The 17229-nt window shown below is 39.8% G+C and overlaps 1 non-coding gene across 1 annotated transcript; it reads left to right on the forward strand.

Annotated features, from left to right (window-relative positions):
* The first annotated feature begins 997 nt into the window (after window positions 1-997).
* On the forward strand, window positions 998-1101 carry LOC112793610 (small nucleolar RNA R71). Its single transcript, XR_003198306.1, has one exon. It is a non-coding gene; the product is annotated as a small nucleolar RNA R71 (small nucleolar RNA).
* Window positions 1102-17229: the final 16128 nt, after the last annotated feature.

Raw genomic sequence — 17229 nt, forward strand, 5'->3', positions numbered from 1 at the left:
TGGTACTTTGGGTGTATAAGGCTTCAGGACCTCTTTTTCTTTTTCTTTTGTTGCAGATGGTATAAAAGATTGTCCCTGTTCCTTGTCTCCCACATCTTCCTTTGCTTCATCCTCTGTGGTTTCCTTTGAGATCTCCCTTAGCTTCTTTCCACTTCTGAGTGTTATGGCTTTACATTCTTCCCTTGCAATAGCCTTGGCAGCATGAGAAACGCTTGGCCCAGGGGTTTGCTTAGACAAATACACAATTTGATTTTCTAGCTTCTGGATGGCAGCTCCTTGGTTTTGCAAGTTAGAATTTACTTCTTCCTTAAAAGCTTTCAAATCGGTTATGTCTTGACTCATGGTTGCAAGCATTCCTTCTATCCTGTTTAATTGATCTTGAAATTGTTGGTTCGGATTAGGTTGGGCAGGTTGGTTATTTAGGCCATGATATGGTGGTTGGGAGTAAGTGTTTTGTATGGCTTGGTATGATCTTTGGTTGGAGTTTTGGTATGTGGAATTGTTATGTTGGTTGTGGTTGTAAGGTTTGTGGTTTTGTGGTTGGCTTTGCTGGTTTCCCCACCCAAAGTTTGGGTGGTTTTTCCATCCTGGGTTGTAAGTGTTGGAATGTGGATCATATGGTTGCCTTTGTTGATTTCCCACATAGTTGGCCTCTTCCTAATCACCTCCTTCAGTGCTTACTTCCTCTTGATCTTGTGTGTGTAGTGCAGCCACTTGCTTTGTGTCTAATTTCCTGGTGAGCTCTGCTAGTTGCTTGGCAAACACCTTGTTTTGGGCTAGAATTGTATCCACATGGTTCAGCTCCATCACTCTCTTAGTGTTGTGCCTCTCTGAAGTATAGTAGTACTCATTCTCAGCCACTGTCTCAATCACTTCAATGGCTTCTTCCACAGTCTTTTTCCTGTTCAATGAACCTCCGGATGAATGGTCTACAGCCTTCCTTGATTCATAAGAAAGTCCATCATAGAAAATATGCAATTGCACCCAGTCAGGGAACATGTTTGGTGGGCATTTCCTTGTCAACTCTTTGAACCTCTCCCATGCCTCGTAGAGAGTCTCACCATCCTGTTGTCTAAAAGTCTGAACCTCAGATCGAAGCCTATTGACCTTTTGTGGGGGGTAGAAACGTGCCAGAAACTTGCTCTCCACCTCATCCCAGGTTGTTAGGCTGTCCCTTGGGAATGATTCCAGCCACTTAGCTGCCTTGTCCCTAAGTGAAAATTGGAACAAGAGCAGTTTGTAGGCATCTTCCTGGACTCCATTGGACTTCACTGTGTCACAAATTCTCAGGAATTTGGTGAGATGTTGATTTGGATCTTCATTAGCACTCCCACCAAATGAACAATGGTTCTCCACCAGTGATATTAGCTGTGGTTTGAGTTCAAAATTGTTGGCCTGAATGGGTGGTTTCTGAATGCTACTACCACAATTCCCAGAGGTTGGGTTTATGTATGAACCAAGAACCCTTCTCTCAGGAATGGCATTGTTTCCATCATCCCTCTCATGGTTGTGAACTTCTCTATCCATGTTGAGATCTAGAGCTTCCTCAAAGTTGTCCTCAGATTCTCCTTCAGATTCTTCTTCTCCCAGTACCCTCTTCCTTCTTGCTTCCCTTCTAAGTCTATGAAGGGTCCTCTCTGGTTCGGTATATGGAGGGGTTGATGTCTCTCCTCTCCTACCTGTCATACAAGAACACACCACAAGCAACAACCAAGTGGAATACTCTTGGTTAATGGAAGAGTATGGTTAGAGCAGTTGAGGAATTAATTCAAATAGTTAGTGGGTCAGTGAGTTAGTTGCTTGAAATGAAAGGCATAAGAAAGAAAAAGCAAATAACAGAGTGCAGAAATTAAAATTCAACAAGTAACTTGAACTAAATTAACAAAACAAAAAAAAAATTGCTCAATCTAGTTAACTTCCAATTTGAGAATTGTCAATCGAAAACCAATCCCCGGCAACGGCGCCATAAACTTGATGTAGCATAACCTTGATGCTATGATTTTAGGAAATTGCACAATCGGCAAAATTCCTTCCGGCAAGTGCACCGGTTATCGTCAAGTAAAAACTCACAATAGAGTGAGGTCGAATCCCACAAGGATTGGTTGAATGAGCAATTCGGATTAGAAGTTTGTTCTAGTTGAGCGGAATCAAGATTTAGATGAGAATTGCGGAATATTAAATTGCATGAATTAAAGAGCTAGAAATTAAATTGCTGAAATTAAAAGGGATGGGGGTGATTGCATGAAATTAAATTGCAGAATGTAAAGAGAAAATGTAGATCAGAAATGGGGAATTCATTGGGTTTCAGGAGATATTGAGATCTCCGAATCAAAACATTTCTATCTCTTCCTCAACCAATGCATTCATTGAATTTTGCTTGGCAATCTTATATGATTGGATCCCAATTCCTTGGCTCACCAATTCTCTCTAAAAACAAACAAATTCCCAATCCCTTGGTTTAAATGTTCATAAGAAGAGATGATGCTCGATCACTGATTATACCACACAGCTTCATGAACCACAATTTGGTAGGATTACATGTCACAATATCCATCCAAACCCCAATCCAATTCACTGTGAGAAAGCTTCTCTAGCATGAATCCTCCATTCCTTTCCCAAGGTTCCGAAGGATTCCAATTATGGATAATTTCTTTCCCAAGACAACTACCCAATGGAATTAGATCGAGAAGCTTTCTAACAAAATTCAAGAGAAAAGATTGAAGAAGAAGATAAAAAGTATTATTGATTCATTGAATTACAATAGAGCTCCCTAACCCAATGAAAGGGGTTTAGTGAGTCATAGCTCCGAATTCTATTACAAAAGTAAAAAAATGCTAAAGTGTCAAAAAAAGTCCCCCACTAACTTCAATTCTATCCTATTTATACACTTTCTAAATTGAGCTTCTGTTGTGATTCTTGGGCTTTGAGGCCTTTCCCTGATTTCCTTTTTGCTTTGGGTTTATGATCCATAATACTGATGAGGTTGTGATCCAACTCTGTAACATTCATTGAGCAAACTTAGTGATAAACAAATAATGACACAAGACTCAACAAATTGAAGTTCCAGACTCATCAATTCTTCAGGCCCAATCCCATAAACTATGATATTCAATTGGGTTTCATACCATAATAGGTTTAAGTTAATATTTGTGTTCAAATGCTAACTTAAACCTCAATATAATTTGCCCAGAAACCCTTTCAAAGAGTGGCGATTAAGTTGAAGTTTAAGTTTCAGTTTAAGGTTAAACTGAAACTTAAACGTGGAATTGGAAGAAAGCAACCCAGGAGGGTAATTACTCGAACACGTTTAAGCTTTAGTTTGAGGTCAAACTGAAGCTTAAACGTGGAAATGAAGATTGCAACCCTGGAGGCAATTCTTGGTCGAACACGTTTAAGCTCCAGTTTGAGGTCAAACTGGAGCTTAAACGTGGAAATGAGAAGGCAACCCTGGAGTAGCAAAAACGCCGAACACGTTTAACCTCCAGTTTGAGGTCAAACTGGAGGTTAAACGTGGGAATGAAGAAGGTAGCCCTGGAGTGTGAATGTCGAACACGTTTAAGCTTCAGTTTGAGGTCAAACTGGAGCTTAAACGTGAAAATGGCTTCCTGGTGCCTCATATAGTTCGAACACGTTTAACCTCCAGTTTGAGGTCAAACTGGAGGTTAAACGTGGAATCACTCCCTTGGTGCCATTCTCATTCTGGCGTTTAACCTTCAGTTTGAGGTTAAACTGGAGGTTAAACGCCAGTTTCCTCTTTTCTCAGCTTTCATGATTCTGGCGTTTAACCTTCAGTTTAACCTTAAACTGAAGGTTAAACGCCACTTTCAGCATTTGGTGCATTCCTTATTCTGGCGTTTAACTTCCAGTTTAAGGTTAAACTGGAGGTTAAACGCCACTTTCACATTGTACTCCACATGTGATCTTCAAGCTTCCTTTATAGATTTGGTTGCTTCCTTGCTTAGCCTCTTCTTCCCTGAAATCATCCACACAATTGCATCAAAGTCTTGCAGATTTTCATGAGAATTCTTCCATTCATAGCATTCAAGTAATATAACTAAAAACTCATGGAATTTGCATCAAAATTACACTGTTTGGATGATTCATTACTTTGTTGTTCATTTAACCATTCTTGGTTACTTTAAGCTCAAGAAAATGCATAAAACAACTAAAACTAACAGAAAAATGCTAGTGAAACTAGCCTAAGATGCCTTGGCATCAGTACCCACTCTGAAAACATTTCAGAGGGGCATTTTCTTAGCATACCTCTATACCTCTCCCAGGCATTATAAAGGGATTCATTATCCTCTTGTTTAAAGCCTTGGATGTCCAGCCTTAGCTGTGTCATCCTCTTTGGAGGGTAAAAGTGATTCAGGAATTTGTCTGATAACTGTTTCCATGTCTTTATGCTTGCTGTAGGTTGGTTATTCAACCACCTCTTAGCTTGATCTTTTACAGCAAATGGAAACAGTAATAGTCTGTAGACATCCTGATCCACCTCTTTATCACGTACTGTGTCAGCAATTTGTAAGAACTGTGCCAGAAACTCAGTAGGCTCTTCCTGTGGAAGACCGAAATACTGGCAATTTTGCTGCACTATGATAATGAGTTGAGGATTTAGCTCAAAGCTGCTTGCTTTGATGGGAGGTGTACAGATGCTACTCCCATATGCAGTTGTAATGGGGTTAGCATATGACCCCAGAGTCCTTCTGGACTGTTCAATCCTACTTAGGTCCATGATGGATAAAGGAAAATGATATGGATTGCAAGTAGATAAATATTTTTTTTTGAATTAACCGAAAAATAAATAAAAACAAAAGGAAAATAAAATAAAAAATTTGAAAATTAAAAGAAAATAAGATCAAAACAAATTGAAAACTGAATCAATTAGTTAATTAAAAAGATTTTGAGATTAGCAATTAGAAAGATATGATTGAAAATTTTTTTTTTTGTGAAAAAGATTTGATTTTTGAAAAGAGGAAAGAGAAAAACAACAAAATGACACCAAACTTAAAATTTTTAGAAAATCAAACACTAATTTTCGAAAATTTTAAGGGAAAAACACAAAGAGGACACCAAACTTAGAATTTTTACGGATCAAAAAGGGACTAAAGACATGCAAATTCGAAAATTAAGAGAAAAACAAAAGCATGCAATTGACACCAAACTTAAAATATGAAACTAGACTCAACTAAAAGACTCTAAACCAACAAAAATAAAACAGTCCTAATCTAAGCAACAAGATAAGCCGTCAGTTGTCCAAACTCGAACAATCCCCGGCAACGGCGCCAAAAACTTGGTGCACGAAATTGCAATCACACTTTTTGCAACCCCGCACAACTAACCAGCAAGTGCACTGGGTCGTCCAAGTAATACCTTACGTGAGTAAAGGTCGATCCCATGGAGATTGTCGGCTTGAAGCAAGCTATGGCTATCTTGTAAATCTTAGTCAGGATATCAATAATTATCAAGGTTGATTGTGAAAAGTAAAAGAACATGAAATAAGTACTTGTTTTGCAGTAATGGGGAACAGGTTGAGGTTTTGGAGATGCTCCATCTTCTGAATCTCTGCTTTCCTACTGTCTTTCTTCTTCAAGCACGCAAGGCTCCTTCCATGGCAAGCTGTATGCAAGGGTTTCACCGTTGTCAGTGGCTACCTCCCATCCTCTCAGTGGAAATGTTCAACGCACCCTGTCACGGCACGGCTATCCATCTGTCGGTTCTCAATCAGGCCGGAATAGAATCCAGTGATTCTTTTGCGTCTGTCACTAATGCCCAGCCCTCAGGAGTTTAAAGCTCGTCACAGTCATTCAATCATTGAATCCTACTCAGAATACCACAGACAAGGTTTAGACCTTCCGGATTCTCTTGAATGCCGCCATCAGTTCTAGCTTATACCACGAAGATTCTGGTTAAAGAATCCAAGAGACATCTACTTAATCTAAGGTAGAACGGAGGTGGTTGTCAGGCACACGTTCATAGTTGAGAATGATGATGAGTGTCACGGATCATCATATTCATCCGGTTTAAGAACAAGTAATATCTTAGAATGGAAGCAAGCATGATTGAATGAAAAATAGTAGTAATTGCATTAATCCATCAAGACACAGCAGAGCTCCTCACCCCCAACCATGGGGTTTAGAGATTCATGTCGTGGAAGGTACACAAGGAAACGTGTAAAGTGTCATCCGGTACAGATACAATGTCAAAAGATCCTATTAATAGTGAACTAGTAACCTAGGGTATACAGAAATGAGTAAATGACGTAAAAATCCACTTCTGGGTCCACTTAGTGTGTGCTTGGGCTGAGCATTGAAGCTTTCATGTGTAGAGACTTTTTCTGGAGTTAAACGCCAGCTTTCATGCCAGTTTGGGCGTTTAACTCCAATTTTTATGCCAGTTCCAGCGTTAAACGCTGGGAATTCTGAGGCTGATTTGCAACGCCGGTTTGGGCCATCAAATCGCGGGCAAAGTATAAACTATTATACATTGCTGGAAAGCCCAGGATGTCTACTTTCCAATGCCATTGAGAGCGCGCCAATTGGGCTTCTGTAGCTCCAGAAAATCCACTTCGAGTGCAGGGAGGTCAGAATCCAACAGCATCTGCAGTCCTTTTCAGTCTCTGAATCAGATTTTTGCTTAGGACCCTCAATTTCAGTCAGAAAATACCTGAAATCACAGAAAAACACACAAACTCATAGTAAAGTCCAGAAAAGTGAATTTTAACCAAAAACTAATAAAAATATACTAAAAACTAACTAGATCATACTAAAAACATACTAAAAACAATGCCAAAAAGCGTATAAATTATCCGCTCATCACACACCAAAAGACTGCATGAGAGTGGATCTTATTGACTCTCCGGTAGAAGAAGTCAATATGACTGAGAGTCTCAAATCAGAACTAGAGGACATATTTAAAGATGTTCAGCCTGACCTAGAGGGGCTAGAGGAATTAGAAGAACCTCTGAAAACTCCTCAATTAGAGGAAAAGTTCCCCAAACCAGAGCTCAAACCACTGCCACCATCCCTGAAATATGCATTTCTGGGAGAAGACAACACTTTTCCTGTGATCATAAGCTCTACCTTAAAGCCACAGGAAGAGGAAGCGCTGATTATAGTGCTAAAGACACACAAGACAGCTCTTGGGTGGTCCATAAGTGATCTTAAGGGCATTAGCCCAGCCAGATGCATGCACAAGATTCTCTTGGAGGATAATGCTAAGCCAGTAATTCAACCACAAAGGCGGCTAAGTCTAGCCATGAAGGAAGTGGTGCAGAAAGAGGTCACTAAATTAATAGAGGCTGGGATTATTTATCCTATTTCTGATAGCCCCTGGGTGAGCCCTGTCCAACTCGTCCCCAAGAAGGGAGGCTTGACAGTGGTTCATAATGAGAAAATTGAACTGGTTCCCACAAGAACAGTTACAGGGTGGCGTATGTGTATTGACTACAGAAGACTCAATACAGCCACCAGAAATGATCATTTTCTTTTACCATTCATAGACCAAATGCTAGAAAGACTAGCAGGTCATGATTATTACTGCTTTTTGGATGGCTATTCAGGCTACAACCAAATTGCAGTAGATCCCCAGGATTAAGAGAAAACAACATTCACATGCCCATCTAGAGTATTTGCCTACAGAAGGATGCCATTTGGGCTGTGTAATGCACCTGCAACCTTTCAGAGATGCATGCTCTCTATTTTCTCTGATATGGTGGAGAAATTTCTGGAAGTCTTCATGGATGACTTCTCAGTATATGGAGACTCATTTAGGCAATCAGAAGCTTTCTGGGGCATGCAGGATTCTATAGGAGGTTTATAAAGGATTTTTCGAAAATAGCAAAACCTCTAAGTAATCTGCTAGCTGCTGACATACCATTTATATTCGACAAAGAGTGTCTGCAGGCGTTTGAGACGCTGAAAGCCAAGCTGGTTACAGCACCAGTCATTTCTGCACCAAACTGGACATTACCATTTGAACTGATATGTGATGCTAGTGATTATGCTATTGGTGCAGTATTGGGACAAAGGCATGACAAACTTCTGCATGTCATTTATTATGCCAGCCGTGTTCTAAATAATGCAAAGAAGAATTACGCAACCACAGAAAAGGAATTGCTTGCAGTGGTTTATGCCATTGAGAAGTTCATATCCTATTTGGTAGGATCAAAGGTGATTGTGTACACTGACCATGCTGCTCTTAAATATCTACTCACAAAGCAGGATTCAAAACCCAGGCTCATAACGTGGGTGCTGCTTCTGCAAGAGTTTGATATAGAAACAAGAGACATAAAAGGGACAGAAAACCATGTGGCAGATCACCTGTCCCAGATAGAACTAGTAGAAGGGGCGTCCCTCCCCATCACTGAGATCTCTGAAACTTTTCCGAATGAGCAACTCTTTGCCATTCAGGAAGTACCATGGTTTGCAGACATTGTGAACTATAAGGCTGCAAGGTTCATACCCAAAGAGTACAGCAGGCAGCAAACGAAAAAATTAATTTCTAATGCAAAGTACTACTTGTAGGATGAACCATATCTCTTTAAGAGATGCACAGATGGATTAATCCGTAGGTACATACCTAGAGAAGAAGCGCAGAGGAACCTTTGGCATTGCCATGGATCACAATACGGAGGACATTTTGGAAGTGAGCAAACAGCCACAAAGTCCTCCAATGTTGCTTCTACTGGCCTACTCTCTATAAAGACTCCCGAGAGTTTGTACGGAACTGTGACAGTTGCCAGAGAGCTGGTAATCTGTCTCATGGTTACGCCATGCCTCAGCAAGGGATCTTAGAGATTGAATTGTTTGACGTATGGGGTATTGACTTCATGGGGCCTTTCCCACATTCATACTTAAACACTTATATTCTTGTGGCAGTAAACTATGTATCTAAATGGGTAGAGGCAATTGCAACACCTACTAGTGATACTAAAACAGTGATAAAGTTCCTCTAAAAACACATCTTCAGTAGATTTGGTGTCCCCAGAGCAATAATCAGTGATGGAAGCACTCATTTCTACAATAAACAGCTTTACTATGCTATAGTCCAGTATGGAATTAGTCACAAGGTAGCGACTCCATACCATCCACAGACAAATAGGCAAGCTGAGGTCTCGAATAGAGAACTAAAAAGAATCCTGGAACGGACTATGATGGCCTGTAGAAAGGATTGGGCAAAAAGCTTGGATGATGCTCTGTGGGCATACAGAACAGCATTCAAGACTCCTATAGGAACTTCTCCATACCAACTTGTGTATGGCAAAGCCTGTCATCTGCCCATAGAACTGGAACACAAAGCCTACTGGGCAACCAGATTCCTAAACCTTGATGCAACATTAGCTGGAGAGAAAAGATTGCTCCAGTTGAATGAGCTAGAGGAATTCAGGCTCAATGATTTCGAAAATGCAAAAATTTATAAGGAGAAAGCAAAAAGATGGCATGAAAAGAAATTGTCATCCAGAGTCTTTGAACCAGGACAAAAGGTCCTGCTATTCAACTCTAGACTCAAATTATTCTCTGGAAAATTAAAATCCCGGTGGAGGGGACCATATGTGATTACAAGTGTGTCACCATATGGATATATGGAGCTTCAAGATACTGACTCCGATAAAAGATTCATTGTTAATGGACAAAGAGTCAAACACTATCTTGAAAGCAATATTGAACAAGAGTGCTCAAAATTGAGACTAGAAAAAAATTCAATGAGGTCCAGCTAAAAACAATAAAGAAGCGCTTGCTGGGAGGCAACCCAGCCATTGGTTAAGCATATTTATTTTCTAGTAAGTATAAGAGTTTGATACAAAATTTATCGTTCACTACATGAGTTCACAGAGTTGCAGAAGAATTCAGAGCGGAAAACAGAAAAAAGATGCTCACTAGCAGAAAAACGCTAGTAAGGAGCATTTTTGGGCGTTAAACGCCAGAATGGGTGCCATTCTAGGCGTTTAACGCCAGACTGAAAGCACCCTGGGCGTTTGGAAAAATGCCCAGTGACAAAAGAATTCTGGCGTTTAAATGCCAAGGGAACCTATTTGGGCATTTAAACGCCCAGTAAAGAAGGCAGACTGGCGTTTAAACTCCAACCAGGGTACCTGGTTGGGCATTTAAACGCCCAGTAAGGTAGGCAAACTGGCATTTAAACACCAGCCAGGATACCTGGGTGGGCGTTTAAACGCCCACAATAGGCAGCAATTGGGTGTTAAACGCCCAAGACATGCTACTCTTGGGCGTTTAACGCCAGGAACATGGGGGGAGGAGGTTCTTGTTCCCAACTCAGATTTTTTTTCAAATTTTAATATTTCTATCCACATTTCTTGCATGAACATGTTACAAATCCTCATCTTTCAATTTCAATTTCAAAAATTTCTTAACTCAAAAATAAAATAAATTCTTTTTCTATTTCCTTCAAAATCTTTGTAAAAAAAAACTCATATATCTTTTTAAATCTTTTTCAAATCTTTTTCAACCCATCACACTATCTTTTCAAATTAGAATTATTTTTCCAAATCCCCCTCTTATCTTCTCAATTTTAAAAATACATCTTTTGCATGTCATAATTATCTTTTCACAAATCATATCTTCTATCACATCTTTTTCACAAATCATATCTTTTGCACATCTTTTTCCAAATTTTTGAACCCACCCCTTGGTGCACGAATTTGTAATCCGTACAACTAACCAGCAAGTGCACTGGGTCATCCAAGTAATACCTTACGTGAGTAAGGATCGATCCCACGGAGATTATTGGTTTGAAGCAATCTATGTTTATTTTATTATTCTTAGTCAGGATATTAATTAGAATTATCAGTTGGAATTATTAGATTGGAAAAATAAAAGAGAATAATAGCGTTACTTGTTGTGCAGTAATGAGAAATATGTTGGAGTTTTGGAGATGCTTTATCCTCTGACTTCAACTCTTCCTTGAAATCCTTCTCCACACGCAAAGTCCCTTCCATGGCAAGCTCTATGTAGGGTGTCACCGTTGTCAATGGCTACTTCTCATCCTCTCAGTGAAAACGTTCCTATGCTCTGTCACAGCACGGCTAATCATCTGTCGGTTCTCAATCAGGTTGGAATAGAATCCATTGATTCTTTTGCGTCTATCACTAACGCCCAGCCTTCAGGAGTTTGAAGCTCGTCACAGCCATTCAATCCCAGAATCCTACTCGGAATACCACAGACAAGGTTTAGACTTTCCGGATCCTCATGAATGCCGCCATCAATCCGGCTTATACCACGAAGATTCTGATTAAGGAATCTAAGAGATACTCATTCAATCTGATGTAGAACGGAGGTGGTTGTCAGGCACACGTTCATGGATTGAGGAAGGTGATGAGTGTCACGGATCATCATCTTCTCCATAATTAAGCGCGAATGAACATCTTAGATAAGAACAAGCGTGTTTGAATGGAAAACAAAGGAATTGTATTGAATCATCGAGACGCCGCAGAGCTCCTCACCCCCAACAATGGAGTTTAGAGACTCATGCCGTCAAAAAGTATGTAATTCAGATCTGAAAAATGTCATGAGGTGCAAGATAAGTCTCTAAAAGTTGTTTAAATAGTAAACTAGTAACCTAGGTTTACAGAAAATGAGTAAACTAAGATAATTGGTGCAGAAATCCACGTATGGGGCCCACTTGGTGTGTGCTGGGGCTGGGACTAGAGCTATCCACGAGTTGAGGCCTTTCTTGGAGTTGAACTCCAAGTTATAACGTGTTTTGGGCGTTCAACTCCGGATTATGACGTTTTTCTGGCGTTTAACTCCAGACAGCAGCATGTACTTGGCGTTCAATGCCATGTTACATCGTATATCTTCGCGCAAAGTATGGACTATTATATATTGCTGGAAAGCCCTGGATGTCTACTTTCCAACACCGTTGAGAGCGCGCCAATTGGACTCCTGCAGCTCCAGAAAATCCATTTCGAGTGCAGGGAGGTCAGGATCCAACAGCATCAGCAGTCCTTTTTCAGCCTAACTCAGATTTTTGCTCAGCTCCCTCAATTTCAGCCAGAAAATACCTGAAATCACAGAAAAACACACAAACTCATAGTAAAGTCCAGAAATATGATTTTTTCCTAAACACTAATATTATTCTACTAAAAACTAATTAAAACATGCTAAAATCTGCATGAAATTACCCCCAAAAAGCGTATAAAACATCCGCTCATCACCCCTCCCCCCATTTAAATTGCCATTCGGCCACCCCCTTTCCTCCACCATTCGAAATTATCTCTCCCTCTCTTCCTCTCATTTCCTTTCTTTTGCTTGAGGACAAGGAAACCTCTAAGTTTGGTGTGCTTTTTGTGATTACTGAGCCAAGACTCACCAAGATCATGGGTCCTAAGGGAAAATAAACCACCTCTAGAGGCAAGAAAGAGAATATTCCAAAACCACTTTAGAATCAAGAGAAGTTCTTAACCAAAGAACATGCAAACCATTATTACAAAATAATGGGTCTGAGGTCAGTGATCCCGGATGTTAAATTTGATCTGAAAGAAGATGAATATCCGGAGATCCAAGAGCAAATTGGAAACAGAGGCTGGGAAATCCTAGCTAATCTTGAGACAAAGGTGGGGATAAACATGGTTCAGGAATTCTACTCAAATTTGTGGCAAATAGATAAACAGAGAATGTCTGGAACCGCCTTCTATTCCTTCTGAACCATGGTCAGAGGAATGATTATCTACTTTCACCATGACAGCATAAGAGAGATCTTCAAGCTACCTCAACTACCATAACAGGAGTATTATGAATCAAGATAAGCACTTGGACCAAGTTATAGAGGACATATGCATCCCCGGAGCCAAGTGGATAACCAACTCAAAGAATGTCCCAATTCAACTCAGGAGGGGGATCTCAAACCAGTTGCTAAAGGCTGGCTGGAATTTATTGGGCGTTCCATACTATCCACCAGCAACCGCTCTGAGGTCACTGTTAAAAGAGCAGTGATGACCCATTGCATTATGATGGGAAAAGAAGTGGAAGTTCATCATCTAATTACTTGTGAGCTTTATACAATTGCAAACAAGAACTTCACCAAAGCCAAACTGGCCTACCCAAACTTGATTTCTCTGCTATGTAAAAATGCTGGAGTAAAAATGGGAGTAGATGAGTATATCCCAGATGATCTCCCAATGACAAAAAAATCAATGGAATGGCAACAAGTGCAAGACATTCCCATCAAAAGGAGGGCACAAGAGTTCCTTCCAGAAATCCCACAGATTGACTACTGGAACCGCTTAGAAGCATCTATTACTAAGCTACAAGAAAGCTATGGATCAAATGAAAGAAGAACAGGAAAATCAAAATAGCATGCTCTGCAAGCTACTTAAGGAACAGGAGCAGCAAGGGCGTGAACTGCAGGAGCTGAAGCGCCAAAAGCTACCTCTTGAAGGACCAGACACCCCACAGACTGAAGGAGCATCCACCTCCTAAACTAAAGGTTGTTGAGTTCTAATCTTAACTCTATGATAACTCTGCTATTAAAAGTCTATCTTTAGAGTCATAGGAATAGTAGTAATGAATGTCCTTACTTTTTGTTTTTTATTTTATCCCCAGGTAAGCTATAATTTATTTTTCTCATCATCACTAAACATGAATAAAATAGCATATTTTTAGAGTAAGCAGGCAATTTTATCTTCGAGTTCTTAATAAGAAAAATTCAAATTATTTATATGTGGTGACAATGCTCTTTGCTCTCTGAATGAATGCTTGAACAGTGCATAAATTTTGATAGTGAAGCTTATGAATGTTAAAATTATTGGCTCTTGAAAGAATGATGAAAAAAAAGAGAAATGTTGTTGATGATCTGAAAAATCATAGAATTGATCCTTGGAGCAAGAGAATTCAAAAAAAAAGATAAAGAAAAAGCAAGCAGAAAAAGCGAATAGCCCCTAAAACCAAAAGGTAAAGGGTAAAAAGGGTCCAAGGCTTTGAGCATCAATGTATAGGAGGGCCTAAAGGAATAAAATCCAGGCCTAAGCGGCTGAATCAAGCTGGGGATTGAGTGGTTAAAGTCATGATCCAAAGCAAGAGTGTGCTTAAGAACTCTGGACACCTCTAACTGGGGACTTTAGCAAAGCTGAGTCACAATCTGAAAAGGGTTCACCCAGTTATATGTCTGTGGCATTTATGTATCCGGTGGTAATACTGGAAAATAAAGTGCTTAGAGCCACGACCAAAACTCATAAAGTTGCTGTGTTCACGAAGCAACATACTTAACTAGGAGAGTCAATAACACAATTTAAAATTATGAGTTCCGATAGATGCCAGTCATTTAGAACTTCAAAGGATAAATAGAGATGCCAAAACTGTTCAGAAGCAAAAAGCTACTAGTCCTGCTCATCTAATTAGAATTTGAGCTTCATGTACACTCTGAGATGCTATTGCCTCTTGATTTTCTTTGGCCTATTTTGTTCATCTAGTTGCTTGAGGATAAGCAATAGTTTAAGTTTGATGTTGTGATGAGCGGATATTTTATACACTTTTTCGGGGTATTTTCATATAGTTTTTAGTAGGATATAGCTACTTTTTAGGATGTTTTCATTAGTTTTTATGCAAAATTCATATTTCTAGACTTTACTCTGAGTTTATGTGTTTTTCTATGATTTTAGGTATTTTCTGGCTGAAATTGAGGGACCTGAGCAAAAATCTGATTCAGAGGCTGAAGAAGGACTGCAGATGCTGTTGGATTCTGACCTCCCTGCACTCGAAGTGGCTTTTCTAGAGCTACAGAACTCCAAACGGGGCTCTCCTAATTGTGTTGGAAAGTAGACATCCAGTGCTTTCCAGCAATATATAATATTCCATACTTTGAGCGAGTTTTGACGACATAAATTGGGGTCAAAACGCCAGCTCTTTGCCTTTTTCTGGCGTTAAAACGCCAGAGTTGGCATAAAAGTTGGAGTTAAAATGCCCAAACTAGCACAAAAGATGGCGTTTAACTCCAAGAACAAACCTCTACACGTGTAAAGCTCAATGCTCAGCCCAAGACACACCAAGTGAGCCCGGAAGTGGATTTCTGCATCATTTACCTATTTTTGTAGCCATTGACAATGTTGACACCCTACACAAAGCTTGCCATGGAAGGAGCCTTGCATGCATGAAGAAAAAGACAGTAGTAAAGTAGAGATTCAGATGACAGAGCATCTCCAAAACTCTAACCTGTTCTCCATTATTGAATCACAAGTACCTTTTATTTCATGCTCTTTTATTTTATTGCAAACAAAACCATTTTCATTGATACTCTCCTGACTAAGAGTTACAAGGTAACCATAGTTTGCTTCCGGTCAACAATCTCCATGGGATCGACCCTTACTCTCCTGACTAAGAGTTACAAGGTATTACTTGGACGACCCAGTGCACTTGCTGGTTAGTTGTGCGGAATTGCAAGTGTGATTGCAATTTTGTGCACCAAAAATTAATAAAATCTTCGCGTCCTGCTCCTTGGACGATTGGGGGACCACCAATTTCATTAAGGTTGGCACCAAACTTGGAAAATTCCAAGTTTGGCGCCACTTCAACCGTATGCAATACCATTTTTTCTTCATCTTGGCGCCAAACTTGGAGCGCCAAACTTAAAGAATCCCAAGTTTGGCGCCACTAATGCCATACGGTTTGTAAGAAAAGTATTTACTATTATATATCGTTGGAAAGCTCTGGAAGTTAGCTTTCCATTGCCACTAAAACTGCATTAATTGACCTCTGTAGCTCAAGTTATGCTCGTTGGAGTGCAAAGAGGTCTGGGTTGACAACATCATTAACTTTCTTCCTTTTCTTCCACACAAACCCTGTCAAATTCATCCGAATGCTACCTGAAATAAACCAAATTACACACAACTCAAAAAAGCATTCATAGTGGCTAAAAGATATTTAAATCTTGATTAAAATTAACAATTCAAATGAAAATTCACTAGGAAAAGATAAGAAAGATGCTCACGCATCACAACACCAAAATTGAATTGTTGCTTGTCCTCAAACAACCAAAACTAATATAGGCTTAGGATGTGATTTTTCATGAGAGGTGAGTGTTCAATTAAGCTCCTGTCTCTTCTTAAAGTGGGGTTTATACACTACAATCCTGAATAGTTTTGGCATCTCACTATCCTTTGAATAATATTATGAATTCTCTGGCCTTTTTACCTTGGATTAATCCTGGAACACAACAAACTTTATTTCATTCTCTTTCTTTTGGTGATTTTTACCTTGAGCCTAGCCGTAACTTTAAGTATTTCGTCTCAAGCTTTACTTGACACAAAAACACCACAAGCACTTAACTGGGGAACTCTCTTTTAGTTCTGATTTTTCTTTCAATTACTCCCAGACAGTGGTGCTCAAAGCCTTTGGCATACTATGTTAATTGCACTTGATCTCTACTCCTAGTGCTTTGTCTCACGGGTTAGTTGACACATTTACACCACAAGTATATGACTAGGAAAATAACTCTTTGAGCTTTTAATCATATTTTACCTTCTTAGTCATTGATGATCAGAGCCTTGGACCTTCCTTTTACTTTTCTTTTGCTTTTTCTTTCGCTTCAAGGATTAAGCTATTTTTTACTTTAGAGAATTCATAATAGTTCTCTAAATTCCTATTTTTCATGCATCAACATCCTTTGATTCTGTTCTGAAGGTTACCTGAAACTGTAGGTCGATCTCGGACGAGAACTTCTGTGCTAGTCAGAGCTGTTGTGTCTGACTTGATGATGGTGGCTGGAGCCGCTGGTGCACGAAATTGCAATCACACTTTTGCAATTCCGCACAACTAACCAGCAAGTGCACTAGGTCGTCCAAGTAATACCTTACGTGAGTAAGGGTCGATCCCACGGAGATTGTTGGCTTGAAGCAAGCTATGGTTATCTTATAACTCTTAGTCAGGATATCAATAATTATCAGGATTGATCGTAAAAAGTAGAAGAACATGAAATAAGTACTTGTTTTGCAGTAATGGAGAATAGGTTGAGGTTTTGGAGATGCTCTATCTTCTGAATCTCTGCTTTCCTACTATCTTCTTCTTCAAGCACGCAAGGCTCCTTCCATGGCAAGCTGTATGTAGGGTTTCACTGTTGTCAATGGCTACCTCCCATCCTCTCAGTGAAAATGTTCAAAGCACCCTGTCACAGCACGGCTATTCATCTGTCGGTTCTCAATTAGTTTGGAGTAGAATCCAGTGATTCTTTTGCGTCTGTCACTAATGCCCAGCCTTCAGGAGTTTGAAGCTCGCCGCA

Source organism: Arachis hypogaea, chromosome 3 (assembly GCF_003086295.3).
Source record: "Arachis hypogaea cultivar Tifrunner chromosome 3, arahy.Tifrunner.gnm2.J5K5, whole genome shotgun sequence".
In the NCBI taxonomy this organism is placed as follows: Eukaryota; Viridiplantae; Streptophyta; class Magnoliopsida; order Fabales; family Fabaceae; genus Arachis; species Arachis hypogaea.